The sequence below is a fragment of the Grammomys surdaster genome, unplaced genomic scaffold, assembly GCF_004785775.1.
Source record: "Grammomys surdaster isolate TR1022 unplaced genomic scaffold, NIH_TR_1.0 212, whole genome shotgun sequence".
NCBI classification, from domain to species: domain Eukaryota; kingdom Metazoa; phylum Chordata; class Mammalia; order Rodentia; family Muridae; genus Grammomys; species Grammomys surdaster.
Window position 1 is genome coordinate 2,597,424 of NW_021604657.1, and position 17,781 is coordinate 2,615,204.

Genomic DNA, 17,781 nt, shown 5'->3' on the forward strand with positions numbered 1-17,781 from the left:
AAGGGACTGTCATGTAAATCCAACACTTCCTGAGCATCGCTTTACTCTTTAGGTTCCTGCAGTACTTACAATGAGGATAATTTGAAGGGAAACAGAAAGAAAAATCCCCTTCTGGAGCCACAAGAATTGTTGTGATGTGGAAATGGGAAGATATTTATTCTATTTTTATTATACTCATTCCCGCCCCCCACTTTAATACTGAACGTGGTTTTATTTTAGTTAATTGTACAGAAGAGAATCTGAGTGAGTTCAGGCAAAGGAGAAAATAGTTTTTTCACTAACTTGCTACTGACTACAGAGTGGAAAGTGAAATGATGGGACTTGACTAATGACCTGCTCTGCACAAGGAACACCAGAAGTGTCCCAGCCAGTCCCCCAGACATGCTCTCCAGGGACAGAAGTACTCCACCATGACACTAGGAAGTGAGCTGGTGCATCACTGGCTCCTCTTCCCATTGCTGAAGCCCAGCAGCAGCCTTGGTCTCAAGTCAAGCACAACTTCCTGTTCCATTCCAGATTAAACTAAGGGTGATTCATCTCAGCAGACAGACACAGTCACCAAAGGACCAGGCTGTGACCTCTACAGACTTGCCATTGCCTTCCAACAAGATGGCTATTTCCTCATTTCAGAGACAAGCGTCCTCCAAGTAACTTATTCTAGTTTGGATCTGAAATGTCTCCCAGAGGAGTGAGTCAGATCTCTGGGTGTGAATGAGTTCTTATGGGAATAAGAATAGGTTGTTTGAAACTATTTTTAGCATTCTCAGATGACTCTCTCCTGCATCCTTCCACACAGGTGTGTGTTCTGCCTGTGGTTGGTCCTTTTTCTACTTCTCAGCCTGCTGTGACACAGCAAAGGGGGCTCTTGCCAGATGATATGCTGTTTAAGTCAAATAAGCCTTATTTCCGGAGGAAAGAAGGAAGGGGAAAAAGAAGGAATGGAAGAAGAAAGTGGAAGGAAGGGGAGGGCTGAAAGGACAGCTGGAGAGAAGAAGACAGAAAATCAGGAGGAAAGGGAGGATACGAGAGAGGGACAGAGGGCAGAGGATATGAGAGAAGATAAAAGAAGGGATGGAAGGGGTAGATAAGGCACTGGGGGACAGGGGAAACTTGGAGGAGAATAAGAAAGAGAAGGGGAGGGAGGAGAGGAAGCAATGAGAGGAGAGGAAAATGAAGGAAAGAGAAGGAGAAGAGATGAGAGGAGAGAAGAGGAAGAGGAAACAGACATGGATAGGGAGATGAGAGGAGAGAGGAATAGAAGGATGGAGAAAGAGAGACAAGGAAACAAGAAAGAAAGGAGGGTCAGAAGAAGGGAGGAGAGACTACCAAAGACCAGAGGTCATATGCTAAAGGCTTGTTCACTCACTAGTGGTGTTAAAGCAGGAGAGAGAACTTTAGAAAATTAGTCCTAATTAGATGGTAGATTACTGAGAGTATACTGAGGTATACCTTTGTATGTGAGAGTTGTTCCTCCTTCCACATCTGTGTGTGTATATGTTTGTGTGTGTGTGTGTGTGTTTGTGTGTGTGTTTCAGCTATCGTGAAGTAAGAAAATTTGCCCTGTCACACCCTTCCACCATAACTTTCTATCTTACCAAAGACCTAGAAGCAATGATTCCAGCCAACAACAGACTGAAACTCTGTGACAGAGTAAACCTCTCCTCCTTCTAAACTGTTTCTCTCAGGTATTTTGTGACAGTGTCAGCTAGCTACACACCCTTCTCATCTTCTCTATTCCTCATCCTGCTTAGATCTATCAGTCACAGGGAACCTCAGCCCCACTGTGCTTAGGTGCTGGCCTGTTCTTTAAGGCTTAGTTGGACAGGCGATTTCACCTTCCTCGATGATCCCACTGCCTGGATCAGTTGCAGGTAAGAATGCAACACACTGGTAAAATTGGGGCTGGAAAAAACAAAACAAAAAAATCAAAGCAAAATAGTAACTCTAGGGGACACAGAGGAGAGGATCAAACCTTGGAGCTGGGTCCAGACTGAGGAAACATATGGGCAGAACAGTGCGGGCGACATCCAGGTGCAGAGATTTTGCAGGTTAATCAAGGAGGTAACATGCACCACAGCTCCCTCAGGTTGCCATCAGTCTGCCAAGAGCTTAAATCTTACCTGCTGCCAAGTTCAACCATCTACAGAGCTGCTGCTTCCCCCTTCTGCCAGGCTTCCCCTATCCTTGGGGTTCCCTATACAAACTACCTCCTTCCTTTGTCATTACTTTCCTTGGGACCTTCCTGCTGGGATCCCTTATATCTTCAGGAACCAGAGACTCTCTGTGATCCAACCAGTGTTCAGTAGCTTCCTACTCCAATGCACTGAGCCTAGATGTGGTCCCTGTATGCTCTGACAAGAAAAGGCAGGGTTTGTTGGAATGCAGGGGGTACCAACCTTCCTCATAGGATGTCAGCACCACACACTTATTCAGCTAAAAAAGAAAATTCACAGCTATTTCTCTCTCTCTCTCTCTCTCTCTCTCTCTCTCTCTCTCTCTCTCTCTCGGCATCGAATTGCCAGTCAGTAGGGGTGGGGAGCAGCCAGGAGAGTCTGACAGATCCATGAGTACTTTGGGGGCTGATGTCAGGTGACAGAGACCAGTGTGCCTGCCTGCTGTCTCCATCATGGGGACTACAGAACAGTCATGCACCTCTACCTTGAGCAGCTGAGCCAAAGGAACATGGTGGGCAGAGGCTTGTAAACAAGTTGACAACAGCACTGGGCAGCCCAGCAGGAACCTAGGAAACTGACAGAGGAAGACACACAGACACACAAACACACACACACGGGAGGGGGGGGAGTAAGGTGAGAGAGAGACAAACAGAGAGAGAGAGAGAGAGAGAGAGAGAGAGAGAGAGAGAGAGAGAGAGAGAGAGAGAGAGAGAGAGAGAGATCACATCTTTGTGTGTGCATATGTGTGTGTGTGCCTGTGTCCCTCATGCTCTCGATGAGGGTGTCTGCTCTTGGCAGTTCCAGGCAGCTTATTTCAGCCAGAGCTGCACAGCTAGAGGCCTTAGGGACCCAGACTCGGGAACCTTAAAACATGAGTTTTAACTCATCTTCAGTTCTAACTGGATGTGTGACTTCAGGCAAACTCTCCTGTCTGAGTCTAGGTAGCATCACCTGTGAATTAACCAGAAATAGAGCTTTCTTCTGTCACTCAGGCTGTCTATGGCTTGGATGCATTTCAGCTCTGGAACCTTATCCTAGAACTATTTTAGGGACCACCAAACCAGAGCTCAGTCCTCCTTCTCCTAACTCCACTCTCTGTTATGTATGCTTTGAAACCTCACTTCCTCTAACCAGACAGAATCTTCTAGAGGTCCAGAGTCTTTTATTCAAAACCCAAGGAGCTTCAAAATTTAGGTTTTTCCTCTGTTTTAAAAGGAACTGGGCCTGGGAACATAGCTTAGTCAGTTAGGTGTATGTCATGCAAGCATTAGGAATTGACTTTGCTCCCCTGGACCTACATAATGAAGCCACTTGTAGAGGTGTGCACTTGGAATCCCAGTACTGCAATGGGGAGACAAGAGTATCCCAGGGGTTACTAGGATCCAGATCAGACTGACCATCCCTAAAAACAGAGGTGCATCACATATTGAGGCTAGATTTTCTCCTCTGCACACATGTACACACATGCATGCATACAAACCTGCATATACATGTACATACAAAACAATAAAAAACAAAACTAGAAGAGAACATGGCTCATATAACACATATGGTGCAACATCCATCAAGGCCTCAGGGACTGATGGAGATGTGACAGACAGACATAAGTCCATCTTGAGTATACATAGCCTTGGTTGCTTTGGTCAAAGGTTTCTACCTTTGACCTCTAGTCTTAGGAGAATTGGTAACCCCCGTCTCAGTCTTCCAGGGGTCCAGTTATGACCTCAACATTGTACAGATAAATGAGGACAGGATGAAGGATGGAAACAGATAAATACACAGTGGTTTGAATAAGAATGGCCCCCATAGGTTCATATATTTAAATGCTTAGGGAGTGGCCCTAAAGGATTAGGCCTTGTTGGAGAAAGTCTGTCACTGGGCATGGGCTTTGAAGTGTCAAAACCCAAGACAAGCCCAGTGGCTCTCTCTTCCTGCTACCTGAGGGTCTGTATAGAATTCTTAGCTGCTATATCTGCCAGCATCCCACCATGCTACCTACCATGGTAACCATGGACTAAACCTTTAAAGCTATAAGCCTCAGTTAAATGCTTTCTTTCATAAACATTGCCATGATCATGGTAGAACAGTGACTAAGACAAGAGCCCTCAGACTCTACACTAGTCTTTTTCTCTTCATATCTCCCACATCTGAAACACCTTGGAAATATCAAGGTCTTAGGAAATGTTAGTTGAATAAACTGAAATAATTGTGGAGGATGCTCTTAGTGGTTAAACAATGGATGTGTCCTATGTGCCCAAGACAGAAACCTGATCAGTGTTTGGCTCTCTGTCCTCCAAGCACCAATGTTTACGTCATCACCACCACCATAAAAACATCTACACACTCAGTGACCTTAGCCAAACTGTATGCAGGGAGCCACCAAGGGAGAGGATACACAGACCTTGTGAACACACTGATTCTCACAGACATGAAACAGGGGGAAAGGCCACGAGTGACAGCTGCTGCCAGGGTCACAGTTTTCCTAGTGGAGATGTGTAGTTGTGAAATCAGCTCTATCCACCTACTGGCTGTGATCCTGGGATGAGAGATGGAACCTTGCAAGGGCCCAGAGTTTCTTTTCCATGAAGTTGCTTCTCAGGATGGTTGTACATGATAAAAAAATACCAAATAAACATCTAGAAGAAAGACGTTGCTGTCACTGCATGCTGCATGCGACTGCCCTGTGAAATAAAAGGTGCTCCCCCTCCCAGACCTCCATACCTCTCTGATGTGCTGCCATCAAAGCACCTGTATCTGTTGGCAGCATCCTCAGTGTCACTGTGGGATCTGTCTTCATCAGTGACCAGTGGATGGCAGACACCACTAAAGAGTAACCCAGATAGGTTTTGCCATTTGTCCATCTTTCTAGAAGTTGTCTTTCCTAATTTAAGTGGCATCCACAGCATGAAGACATTCTTATCCCTTGATTGCCAATATCCCTCTCCTGCTATGCCACTGTAAGGTCTCAGCCACTTGTGACAGTGACTGTGGACTTGTTGCATGTCCGTTTTTGACGAGGAGTTTAGGGGTTGGGGGAGACCATGTGTTCTTTGTTCTTGCCTGTGGTGCTGAGTACAGATACTGATACGTAAAGCATTCCCATCAATTAAGTGACCCTGTTCCAAAAAAATTGTGAGGAAACACAATGACTAATCCATAGAGTGCTGGAAGCAGCAAGCAATGAACACAGGCTGTGCAGTGCCTCTCTGCTCAGTGAGGCAATGAAATGCAAGGATTGCACCCATGTGCTCTCTCACTGTGATGCTTCATAAATAGTAATTATATAATATTACCTAAATAAAACTGGTAATAAATGGTTTATAAAAGGTAATACTTGGGAAACACCATATATTCCCAGAGCACCCAGGATACAAAGAACAGTTAATTATATCGATTTCTTAATTCTGAATACTCTTCTTGTAATTCTTCTCAAACATGCCCTAGGGTAGAGATGGCATCATGTAGCTGTCATCTCCTACCTTGTTTTCTATGCCCACCCTTCCCCCTCTATACAAAAGAAAGACATGCTTGAATCTCCATCTCAAATCTTCCCGGTTTGCCTTGTCTCTAGAGCACACGACAAGCTTTCCGATCACTAGTGTTCACAGGTCTCTGAGCCCTGGCATTATAAAGTCCCCTCCCCATCTTTCTGAGACAGGTTCCAGTCTCAATTGTGTTTTACATTTAATAGGTATGTTCATTCACAGTATGTGTATGTTTCTAATGAATTGCATATTAAAAATAATTGTAATAGTAATCCAATACAGGAAAAACAATGATAACACTGAAAGAGCCATAATAGACAGGGGAAATTGGTTTCTGTGTTTCAAATTATGTGCATATTTTGAAACAAGGATGTATGACAGGGAAGTTAACAAAAGACGTTTAAATATAAAATATATTATGCTCATTTAAATTCTAAAAAAAGGAAGAGAAATGGAAATTTAAAGTCAGTGGGAAAAAATATTAATGTAAATGGCAACTATTTAAAAATAGTCGAGTTCGTCTGGTGGCGGCTAGGCAGTGCAATGTGTCGCCCACCCCGCGCCGCCACGATGCCCAAGAGGAAGGTTAGTGAGGATGGAGCTGTGAAAGCAGAGCCGCTCCGCGAGGCTGTCAACCAAGCCCGCCCCTGCCAAGATGGACGAGAAGCCAAAAAAGGCCACGGGAAAGGATAAAGCAGCAGACAAAAAAAAAAAAAGTGCAGATAAAAGGGAAGAGGGGAGCAAAGGGCAAACAGGCTGAAGTGGCTGACCAGCAAACTACAGATCTGCCTGCAGAAATTGGAGAGACGGAAAACAAGAGTCCAGCCTCTGAAGAAGAGATAGAAGCCAAGTCTGACTAAGCATCCATCGTGTCTGTCAGTGGTCCCTGCCTCCCTTCTTGAACAATCCAGAGGAATATTTTTATCAACTATTTTGTAAATGTGAGTTTTTTAGTAGCTCTAGAAACATTTTTAAAAGGTAAAGGACTCCCACCTCATCACACTTTTTAAGTGTAAATTTTTAAGAGGTTAAATGATTTGCTGGTTGTTTATTTTTTGGTACAACCAGAAAATAGCAGGATACTGAATCAGGAGAGGCTGTGACTGTCTCGGGGGTCACCATAACATTCCGTAGAGGGGGCTAGTTTTATATCCTACAATACAACGCATACTAAATGGCAGTTTGGAGTCTCAGTCGTGCATTTGTGTCTGGAATATTTTCAGTTATATCTGGGCCCATGTTTCTAGTAGAACCATTTTGTAAGAAAGCCAGTCTTTGGTCCTCGCCCTGTCAGAACTGTGAGATCTGTGGTCATGGCAGTCCATTTTCCTAACAGTTGTGATAATACACTGTGAAAGATGAAAATTTTGAGTGTGTTCTGTGTGTGGCATACAATTGTGACTTGGTGGAACTGAGGATTCTGAGCATTTGGTTGGTATGAGAGGTCTTAGGGAAACTTGCCGTGTTTGAGACTGGAACATCACTGGAATAAGTTCAAAGAAAAACAATGTGTAGCTCTTTCTTTTCGTACATGAATACAATGTGAGTCTTCAGAGTTTGGGTATATGAACACAATATATGGCTCTTTGGGGGTACGTGTGACAAGAATTGGAATGTCTGTGTACTCTGCTCCAATAAAATCTGTTGTGAAAAGGTAAAAAAAAAAAACATTAAAAATTAAAAAAAAATAGTCCATTGATGGGACTATAAGTATGGTTCAATGATACAACACTAGGCTAGCTTACACAGAGTCCTGATTTTAGTTCCTGGCACCTCTGCTTTACCATGATCTTCATCATCATCATCATCACCATCACCCTCTATTCATGGACTGTTGTACTTATGTATTGTTATTTTGATAGATAGTGGATATAGTATCACTAAAGTTTTTATATTATATACGTTAAACTTAGGAGTGAGTCATTTATACCTCCACATAATTAACTGTAAGGCAGAAATGTCATTTGTGTGTCATTAATCATCTTGATTACATTTGTCTATCAATTTAAAATTACTTTATGGTGTGCTGTGCTTCCTTTTTCTGGGTTTTATACTTAATGAACAAATGATCTGTTGAAATCTGAGCTAGCACAGGTAATCTAAAGGCAATACTACACATGAGGTAGAAACTCAAAGACATTAACATGAAGAACAAGATAGGACAGAACTCAGGGCCCAGCACTATCCCTAAGCCAACGTGTGACCTTGAATAAGTATCCTTCCTCCTGGAACCTCGGTTTATTCATGAAAAGTCAGGTGTGGATGGGAAGTTTTATAAGACACTTTAATCTTAAAGTACTTCATTGTCCAATTTCCTAGAAAGCATCTCCAGCATAGATATTACAATATAAGTAAAACTCCCAAGACCAAACCCTCAGGCTAGATTCTCCAAAGAAGACAGGGACAAAACTAGCCTTGTGTCCTTTTCCCTGAAGATCCTGGGTTCTCTTCAAAATCTAGTGATCAAGAAGGACCTATAGGTACATTGGATGGCCTCTTAAGCTTCAAAGGCTACCCATTCACCAAAGACCCATCAGAGAATGAAGGATGGGAAAGAACAACTTTAGGCCCAGGAAATAATGCACAACGCAGCTTCTCTCAATGGGCGGCTGTACTGAGATATCTGAGGTACCATGGTGAAGTAGGGCATGATGTCTGCAAACCAAGCTATATCAGCATTTCACTTCAGAAGCCACTGGTTTCATTTGATGGACTGTCTCATGCAGACACCCTGAGAACTAGCCCATACTATCTGTGGATTTCCTGCATGCAATAGTATACGCTGATTTCTTAGATAAATTATCTCACCATGGTAAACCATCCACACCAGAATATGTTATCCAACAAAAAGACATAATTAAAAAACAAAAAATGAAAAAGTCTCATGCAACTTCAAATTATAAATATCTCCACACTATTGAGCAAGCAGTGAATGGCATTTAATGAGATAACCCATAGTCAGGACATGTTCAGCTGATGACCCTCTACCAGTGCCCCATGACAATTTAGTATTCATAAGAGAAATCCAGCTTGCACTGCTTAAGGTCCTTGTACACATTGGAAAGATGGTGCAATCTCTGAGGACAAATAGTGGGGGGGTAAACAAAGTAGTCAAAAAGACAATATCTAACTTTGAATGTATTGATTATTACTCTCACAATTGTTCTGGCACGTCTGCCTTTCCACTTCTATAAAGTATAGCAAATGACCTTGAACTGTTACGGGCTGATCCTGTAGACCTACATACCCCAGGTCAAGGAATACAACGAAAGGCCCTGGGGCCCTGCATCTGAGCAGCAAGAGTGTCCCTTCTGTTTAACTCTGAAGCTTGCTCTTACTTTTTGTAAATTCTTCTCCCCCAGGACTTGGCTTAAACACCACCTTCAGTGTCTGCTCTTAAAGTCCTTCCACTCTCCTACCCACCTTAGAACTCTAGGCTTCAAACCCTGTCTGCTTTGTCCTCTGTCTCCAGCATCTTCCATTTTTCCTAAGCCCTGACTTTGGTAAAGTCTGCCACCAGACTTGGGTCAAGGCTAATTCCACTGTTCCATCTGCAGAAGGACCTGGAGCTAATGAGGGTAGAGACAGTCTGTAGACTTGACTATGTGGACCAATATAGACAAATTGTTATTAGAGCAACTACTGTGTTTCCAACTTGTACAATAGTTAGCATTCAGAATATATTCCATGCTGACGATGATGAAGTTCAGTGGCACGGGGCAGGGCAGGAAAACACACCTTGTCTCTTCTCCCACAATTTTGCCACAGATAGAAGACTCTGGTGTCCTCAGAAGCCTCTGAGAGCACTACCTGGAAATGAACATGTGTGATGTGCATGGTCCTTCCCAGAGTCTGCCTCTCCTGGAGCCTAGGACCCCAACAGAGCTCTCTGTATGCCCTGACCTGATTAAAGTCCACCCATGTAGTTGATCGTTATTCACAGGGCACATGTATCTGGGATCCCAGGGACAGGAAAGAGATTAGGCTGGACTAGACTGTCTCCTGCTTCCTAAGAGTACACTGCATGAATCAAAGGTGCCGACCCTAAAAGAGGAGGAGTCGGACCACAGATGTATTCTGAAAAGCTCTGGGGGCTGAATTAGGAAGAAAGTGGAGATGCTGGAGCAGCGTAAGGAGAGCTTACCAGTCATCATCATCGGGCTGAGTCAATGGGAAAGCATATATTAGGAATCATGAACTAACCATAACAGAAAAAAAGTGGAGGTCTCTCTAAATGAAATTAAAAGTCCATTCAGAAGTCTGGTTATTGAACATATCAATAACCTTGTGTAGAGTAGACTCACTCCCTCTGCTGCTCTACTACTATTTGCTGTGTGACAGTGAGCTGTCACCTCACATTGCTGGAGCTCCGAGCCATCCTTCATAAAAGGATCAGGCCCCTGCAGGCTTTCACTGAGGAAGCAAAAGTGGAACACAGAGGGTGTGGGTGGGCTGAAAATCTGCCCAGCCACCTTCCCAAGTTTCTGGAACTATATTGCATCTCTGCTGCAGCTCCCCGCCATATGTCTCCATAGCGCCACCTTCTGGGAAGAGTGAAACTTTCTATTGAGGGCAGTCCTGAGAGGTGCCCTAGGTTTAATGAAATCCTAGGACTATGCTGGGCTGACTACAAGATCATGTTTTATTGAAACACCAGAGAAAACAGGCCTGCTGACCCCCTGTTTACTCCTCCTCTGATCCTGAAAGCCATTGGCCACCAGCTGAGCACACACAAGGCCAAACATGACCTCTGGTCCACATAGTCACACAGAGCAGAGAAGCAAAGTATGCGAGTCCATCCAATATGCTCCTGCAATGGGAACAGGATGAAACTTCAAGTAAAGAAGCTGGTTCTGGAAGCTTCTGGGTGACCTGAAACAAGCACTGTAACTTATCTAAACCTTGGTGTTTTCAAGCTATGAAATTCGAGAGACGGTAGGAATTCTTCCATCAGAGGTCCTGAGGGAAATCAAAGAACAGAGTTTGATGAGAAGGGAGATTAGTAAGGCAGGCCACACTTCCCCAGCTCCCAGTAATCAAAACTATTACAACATCAAATGCTAAGTCAAAGTCTCAAAAGGTTAAGAAATCAACTGCATAATTAATGACAGGTAGATGGGCCCCATTATCCCGTAACAATTGAAAAAAAAAACCCTCCGTGTTCCCATTTACATAGAAAACAAAGATAATGAAAAGTATTTAAATAATTTCATCTAAGGAACACTTGTCCAGAACTCAGGTCAGGAGGATGAAACTCTACCCTGGGCCCTTTGGAAAGAGACATGCAACTCAATTCCTTGACATAAAAATATGAGTCTTTTTCATGTGTGCACAAATTCACAAATGTGGTCTTGTGTGTGCATGCATATGCACGCTCATGTACGTGCACATGCACACACATACACACACTCCCTCATGTCACATTTTTACACTCACTATTGAACTCCATGGGTTGTGTGTGTCAACTAAGCAACGCCTTGAAATAGAGAAAAGAGCCCAGGCTTGGGGCTTCCTTAGTAAAGTTATGATATTAGGATAACTACTTTCTCTGATGCTCCTAACTAATTTCCAAAGCTGTCACGAAGATTAAATTAACCCATCTTTGTAAAATGCCTAATCTGATGCTAAGGACGTATTAAGTATTTGTTAGCTTACTGGCTTACTGATGATTCCACGAAGCTCCTCCCTCAGACCTAGCAACAGCTTAGTCATCTTCTGTCTCTACCAGCTACTTCAGGTATAGGCTGAATATAAAAGGACTGTCCCACCACTCCTTTCTCTCTCTCTCTCTCTCTCTCTCTCTCTCTCTCTCTCTCTCTCTCTCTCTCTCTCTTTCTTTCTCTCTCTCTGTTTTCACGTGTTCCTGTGTTCCACATTCCCCATAGTTCCGCTTTTCTGTCCTTCTCTGTTCGCCCTACTTCTCTGTCCTCATGGCTCTGCTCCTGTCTGTCTACCTGTCTCCATGTCCACTCATCTGCGTCTATCCCTTCTCCAGGTCCTCACTCCCCTCCCTTCCCTCAAACAAACCCCCCTTATACCAGATCTGTTGCATGATGTAATTTCTCAGGGGTACATCTTAACATGGGCCCACTAGGTATCCCCTCATCTCATTATAATTCATAACAGTCATCCGTAATGTACTTTTGGAATGGGAGCCAGTATTTATTAATGATCAAATGTTTGAACACTCAAATGCTATTGTGTGTTGGTAAAAATGAAGGCCATTCGGATGATATTCTCAAGCTCACTTGAGTCATGGAAGATGGGGGGCGGGGGGCAGGAGTCCACACTGTACTTCCAGTCTGTGCTCCTAACAGAAAAGACATCTCAAACACCTGGGGCACCCAGGACTCTAATCAAAGTGCTTTTGCACAGTCCTTCAGGCCCCTTAGCCGCAGCTCCTCTGTTGATGGAGACATTCCGCAGGGAAACAATATGGAAGCATTTGCTAACTGCAGTCCCTTTTTAGCACAATGCTGAAAGCTCAGTTTGCAATTCTACATCAATAGTTTCAGAGAGAAAGGTAACAAATCCTAGCAAAGAGAAGAAGATTGTGACTCCATTGAACCTGCAGATATACACACAGGCCAGGAGGGAGAGCCAAAGAAAGAAGGGCAGGGACCCACCACAGAGCAAGATAGTGGATATCAGGACCTCCAGGATGAATAGCCAGCATAGACTCCAGGAAGCACACTCCAAACTATAAGAATAACTTCCCCAACCAGGAGCTACCTGGTAGAATCCAAGTAGGCTATTCTGATCTAGACAACATTCCATCATCCAACACTGACAAGACCCATCTTTCTAGAATTCACTGCACCACAAAGACCACAGAGAATATCCTTGCCCCTGTGGCTGGGATACTCTGGCATATCTTTAAGATGGAACTTTACACTCTTGGAATACAGCAGTGGTTCTCAACCTTCCTAATGCTGTGATCCTTTAATACATCACTTCATTTTGTGGTAACCCCCCAGGCATAAAATTATTTTGTTGCTACTTTAAAACCATAATGTTGCTACTATTATGAATCCTAATGTAAATATCTAATATGAAGGCTATCTGATATGGATCATTGACACCACCACCACCAAATGGGTCATTACCCACAGGTTAAGAACCATGGGACTAAAAATCTTGTCTTAACCATCAAGCTTGAAGGTTATCTTCGCGCAGATAATCATCTATTAGCCTATGTTATCACTGGGCAGAAAATGGACTTGTTCAAGCTGCACAGAGCCACGAGGTGACTGAGATGCCAATGGGGCTATTTGTACTAGAGTTGGGATCTCTGAAAACTACATCTCAGTATCTAACCCAGCATGATCCTTTTATACGCAATTACCGCCAGTTTGGCATGAAGTCCAAATAAGTGTTTAGAAATGCTGGAACCTCCAGATGAAAGCTATAATTAATGTATCAATGGTTTTTCTTCTAAAGGGCACACAATCAAAAAGAGGAGCCAGCATATTAGAGCAATTAGTGGAAATGATAGACTGTTAGGGACAATGGTTTTGCATTCTGGCTGTCAGGATTTGGACATTATCAGGTCAAAGTCTGTTGTGGCTGAAGCCCAAACTGATTACCATTCATGGCTTATGAAGGGGATCACACATGCAGGCTGAACTTTGCAAATAAGAAGGTATAAAAGACAAGGTCCTGCCAGAGCGACCTTAAATTCCAAGTATTACGTATACTAAAGAGCAGAGGGAAAAATCTAAAGTGCCCCATTAAAACAGGGTTGTCTGGGAAAGGAACTTAGGGAAAGAAAGCTTCAAGAAGACTGAAAATGGAGGCGGAGATGGAACAGAAGTCCGTGCAGAACTCTGTACTTAGCACTGAACTCTGAGCCCTGAGTGAGGCTTTCACTAGACACAGCTTCCCACAAGGCAATGGAAGATATCTGGTTTTGTTTTGAACGCCTCTGTCAAACATAGTATCAGTTCTTGACTTACTCTGTCACCCTTCTTCTGGGAGACAGCCAAACTCAGAGTAAGACCTTATATTCTCATTCATCAGTCCGGAGTCTCACAGAACAATGTTATGAGGCTGCATGACATTAGAAACTGATTTCTCATATCTATTTGGTTTATGGGGACCATCTTTTCTTTGGATTTGTAGAAATACGGAAGCATATTTCTCTATATACATAAATCCATCACAGAAGATTCCCGTGACCCCTGTAACCCTAACCTGTGATCCACCACACCTACTTTCCTTTAGGGGGGGTCTCCATCCATAGTCTAAGTACCTGGAGGATGGAAAAATATGAATGTGTGTGTTTGTGTGTATTCACCTTTAATAACAACACACAACTAATGACTCATTGGAAGAGGGAGAATTAGCTTTTCCCAGGGATGAGCCCCACTATGGGCTGTTCGATGAATGGTTGGCCATGAAACCATTTACACACAAATAACAAAAACAAACTCAGTTTGTTTTGCATGTATGCATACATGCTCATACATGCAACAATAATAACCAAAGAAAAAGAGGCTCTTAACTTGAGAGTGGTGGTGGGGGGGGTAACGTTAGGGATTGCAAAGGTTGATTTTAGCTCTTAAGCTGAATTTCATCTCTCCACGATTTATATGTTCAAGTCCAAACACTAGCATACTACAGAATGTGAATGTGTTAGAAGATAGGGCCTCTAAGGAATAATGATAGTTAAATAAGGTCTTAAAAGTGGGGCCCTAACTCAATACGACTGACAGCCTTGTAAAATGAAGAGGCATCAGACAGCAAGAGAAAAGGGCCAAGTGTAAACCTGGAGAGAAGGGAAAGGAGAAAGGACTGCAGGAGAAACGCCTTCATCTCAGACTTCCAGCTTCTAGAACTGTGACAAAATATATTTCTGTTAGTGATGCACCCAGTCCATGGTATTTTGTTATGGCAGCTCTAACAAACCAATACATAAGTTGTGACATGGGAAATCCCCTTTCGTCTGTCTGATCTCCTCTAAGCAGCTGAGTGGGAGGCAGAGACACAGAAGAAAAACGGAAACAGGATGTTGTGTGTGTCCATTAGGCTCGTTCGCTCAGTAGTGTTCTGTAAGTCTGCTGTCTCCTTATTGATTTTCTGTCTGGATGTTCTATCCATTATTGAAAGTGGGCTATTGAAGTCTCCAACAAACCAAGCCCAAAGTTAGCAGAAGGAAGGAAATAATAAAGATTAGAGCAGAAATAATTGAGGTTGAAAATAGAAAGACAATAGGAAAAAAAATCAATGAAACCAAGAGTTGGTTTTCTGGAAAGATAAATTTGACAAGCCCCTCAGCTAGATTAACTAAGAACAAAAGGAAAAAGACTCAAATAAATAAAACCAGAAGTAAAAGAAGAAAACTTCCATCTGATGCCACGGGGAAAAGGGAATCATAAAACTATTATGAGCAATTTTATATCAACAGATTCCATAACCCAGAAGGAATGGATACATTCCTAGTATTATATAATCTACCTATACTGAATCATGGAGAGAAAACTGGAACATTATAATAAAAATAATAACAAATTTGAAGAAGTAATCAAAGACCACCCAGCAAAACCAGGGCCAAGTGGGGTATCTCTGATGAAGTCTACCAGCATTTAAGGAAGAGTTACCATCAATCCTTTGTAAACTCTGCTAAGCAACTGAAAATGGAAAGAACATTTCCAAATGCTAACGGTATCAAAGGCAAAGACTACCAAAGAACACGGGGCATCTCTCCAAGGAACATAGATGCCAAACTCCTCCACTAAATTCTGTAAACTGAATTCAGCAACACATTAAAATAATCGGGCACAGACACCAAGAGTGAATTACTCCTGGGATGCAAGGACAGCTCAGTGGAAAACAATAAAGGAGAATAATAAAACACATTAAACAGATGAAGGGTAAATGTCATGCAGCCATCTCAATAACAACAGAAAAGGGTGAAGAAACTAGGTTTAAAAGATACTTGCAGCAGTATAATAAAGTCCATACAATATATGTTAATTACTTGAGTATGACCACTTCACAATGTATACATATATTAAAACATCACATTGTATACCTTAAATAATATAATTGTTTTTTCTGAGTTATTAAAAGTGAAGAAAAGTCATATATAAAAAGCCCAGAGAAAACCTGAAGCCCTTTCTCATAACAGCACGGTCCAGATAAAGATGCACTCAGGGTGTGTGTGTGTGTGTGTGTGTGTACTCAGGTAACAGCGGCCAAAGGCCAATTTTAAGTGTCTTCCTTCACCACACTCCACTTAGTGTTTGAGAGGAGGTCTCTCACTAAACTTGGAGCTCCCTGATTCAACATAACAGCAAGCCCTGGAGGTGAATCCTTCTGGTTCTGCCTCCCAGGTCTGAATTGTAGGCACATCCTGCAGTGTTTAGCTTTTCATATGGGTGCTAAAGACAAACACTAACTCACTGAGACATCTTCCTCACTCCTAAAAGAAAAATGTAATAAACAAAAATAAAACAACAAAAAGGACACATTCTTGAGACTCAATTTGAAATCAATGAAGAACAAAAAGGAATTGGAAGGCCAAAATGAGAGGGAGGGATGATTAATCCCTAAATTTAAGAAGCATACTAATGAAATCTAAAATTACTTAAAATTGATTAGGGTGCTCTTCTCTTTACAAACTATGAGGACAAGACCAGTTCTTTAAAATCTTTGAACTTAGCTTGCTGCTTTGTTTCATATTTGGAAAATCCACTCTTAGCCTAAACTGCTGTGAACAGCAGGGATATTACATGCTGTCCCACTGTGGGATGAAATACAGTTTAGGACCCCAAGAAATAGTAGAAGTACTGAGTCCATTCTGCCCTCATCTTTGACTCCTGAGGACTAATGTTGCAAAGTAGTCCTTTAGAACACACAAACTCTTAAAGTCAATAGAACTTGTCCAAATCATAGAGTCCCAAGTCTCATCCATGTTTGCCCTTTATGCATAAAAAACAAAACAAAACAAAACAAAACACATCCTGGTTGGCACTGCAGGAGTAGTTAGCAAGAAGCAAAACTACAGAACCCATAAAGCAAGGTTAGTCTATACAGGAACTTTCCCAGATCCTGGAGCTATTGACTAGGAGTTTGATGGATTAGGTCTTTGTTCCCATTTTGGCAGGCATTTGGGTATATGTGCTGGGTTCTAAGGTCAGAGTGGTCCCCCTGGGGGCCTGCCATACTAACTCATGGCCATTTGGATATGCTTTGTTCATATAACAGCAGTAGTTAGCAGTGGATTTATTATCAACTTACTTGTCTTTCTAAATGACAGTCTAAACTGTCCTGGCAGCCCCATCGGGGACCAAACTTGAGAAAGAATGTCTTTTTCTGATGTTTGACAATCCCAGACACAATCTCCTTATCCACCTGAAGAAAGAATGTGAGGACACACATCTTCAGCCTTTTCCTATCTGATTTGTCAAAGCCCTTGGGTGCCACCCTCGCTCATTCGCTTGGGGCCTCCCTGAAATAGCTTCTGATTACTGTGCCCAGCGGGGAAGCTGCTTTGGAAACTGTCACTGTCACATTGCCCAAACAGGAGAGTCCTTTAGAAATTACAAAACCTCATGCTCATCTCAAAGCGATTTAATTCTGGGCTAGCCCTTTCAAGGGAGGGCCTGCTGCTCTCAGAGCACCAGGCTCTGCAGCCAGGCTCATCGCTGGAACTGAGTGTGGATCTCATTGTGGTTTCCGTAAGACTCTGGGGGAATGGAGCAGAATCTGTGAATCTAGAAAAGTGATACCAAAGATGGCAACTGACTATTTAAACTAGTTTTCCTATTTTTAAAGACCAAAAGCCCTGAGATATTTCTCAGTTCCATAGCTCTCTAATATCTTCAGTCATGTAGAGAAAGAAAGAAACTTTTTAAGGATAGTGTTCATCTATGATGGAAGCTAGACAGTTTAGTTGTATTGGTGAATATCTGTGGGAAAAGAAAAATAAGCAGTAGAATACAGCATCGAGGAATCACATGAAGACATGGAGTTCTGTAGACATTAACCCAGTCTACCTAAGAGTCTTTTAAGGGGCTCAGTGAAACAAAGATCTCCTTAAGCATTTAAAGTGTGTACCAGATTACCCCTTCGTCAACACATCATGATGCAGACTCTCTTTTATCATCATGCTTAGAAGA

The 17,781-nt window shown here is 42.7% G+C and overlaps 1 pseudogene; it reads left to right on the forward strand.

The window, feature by feature from the left end:
- The first annotated feature begins 6,229 nt into the window (after nt 1-6,229).
- Nucleotides 6,230-6,519, forward strand: LOC114624995 (annotated as a pseudogene).
- Nucleotides 6,520-17,781: the final 11,262 nt, after the last annotated feature.